We start from the raw sequence: 1,340 nt of genomic DNA, 5'->3' as shown, positions 1-1,340 counted from the left end.
GAGTTGGGGTGCCTCCAGGAATAGGGTTGGGAAACAGTTTTAATAACCCTGAAGACCTTGATTAGCTTGTTTTACTATGATTGGACCTAAACTCTACAGTTGCCAACCCTGCCCTAACGCCAACCCTGCACCTAAAATCTGATTGCTTAGTGGGAACCTTATTCCAGGAACAGCAAGGAAGTTGATCCAAGAACATGTCCAAACTCGTCAAATCACGTTAAGTAAGTTCAGATGTATTCGATGTTAGCGTTATACCAGCCTCATGTTAATGGCTAGGGGCTAAAGCTAAGGTTAGGGCCTGGAACACCAATCGTAACCACCAGTTATGAGTAGGAATTGCTTAGGAATTGGTTTTGGTGTATAAACTTAGGTTGGCTTTAACTGGTTGGCAGGAATACTGTTCCAAGATCAACTATAATCAAAAATAATGTAGATTTACTTGGGTTAATCATGTTGTGAAAAGCTTCAGTAGATTATAAATGGATAAGTAATGTATTTGGCTAAATGAACTGACCGACTGCACCCAAACTGTAAAGTCTTTTATATGTTTCCCTATTATACCAGGATGAACATGATTTCTGGAAGAAACTGATAGAGCGTTATCTACTACCCATACAAGATGACAAAGCTCATCTCGAGGAAGTGACACGGGAGCTCAAGTCGCTACGGAACAAGGTAAGGTTGGCAAATGAAAAAGTTAATCTGTCCAGGCCTGTAACTTCATTTACTAAATGAGAACTATTCTCTCCTGTTTTGTAGGCAGTGTTTTTGTACTTCATAATTAACGTCCTCTGGGTTGTAGCAACGTTCTTCCTTCAGGCCATTGGCACTGATGTTCTGAGCATCAATATTCCAAAGTACTATCCTAACGGAACTTTGGCACCAGACCCCTTGAGGGTGGAGCCTTTGAGTTTGATGTTTCTGCTGTCTTTCGCCGTTCTGCTCATCATTCAGTTCTTGGCTATGCTTTACCACAGGTAAAACTCGCATCACGTACTGCCACATTGGTACCTGAACAATCGATCTACTTTTATATACATATATATGTACAAACACACACTCACATGTATGGAACTTGATTATTTGATACGTGAAACCCTGTTATTTCCCATTACAGAGTATACACTCTCATCCATGTGGTATCGTACAGAGGCACAGAGAAAGACTACAAAGAAAAAGATAAGGTGAGTAACTGCTCTTTGGTGCTGCATGCCATTTAGCCATGATTCAGCCTGTACATTAAGTGTTTTCCTTCTAAAAAGCTGACTGCAAAACATGGATTGTTTTTACAATACAATGACAATTTGTTCATTGCAGGAGGATGAAGATGAGGGATTGGT

The 1,340-nt window shown here is 40.4% G+C and overlaps 1 long non-coding RNA gene across 1 annotated transcript; it reads left to right on the top strand.

The window, feature by feature from the left end:
* The first annotated feature begins 425 nt into the window (after positions 1 to 425).
* On the top strand, positions 426 to 1,185 carry LOC107736250 (uncharacterized). The gene is made up of 3 exons (XR_001639621.1): positions 426 to 675; positions 760 to 977; positions 1,118 to 1,185. It is a non-coding gene; the product is annotated as an uncharacterized LOC107736250 (long non-coding RNA).
* Positions 1,186 to 1,340: the final 155 nt, after the last annotated feature.

This window comes from Sinocyclocheilus rhinocerous, unplaced genomic scaffold (assembly GCF_001515625.1).
Source record: "Sinocyclocheilus rhinocerous isolate Xijiao unplaced genomic scaffold, SAMN03320098_v1.1 C36588029, whole genome shotgun sequence".
Classification (NCBI taxonomy): Eukaryota; Metazoa; Chordata; class Actinopteri; order Cypriniformes; family Cyprinidae; genus Sinocyclocheilus; species Sinocyclocheilus rhinocerous.
Note: the sequence above shows the minus strand (reverse complement) of the source record. Positions and strands in the feature narration are given on the sequence as shown.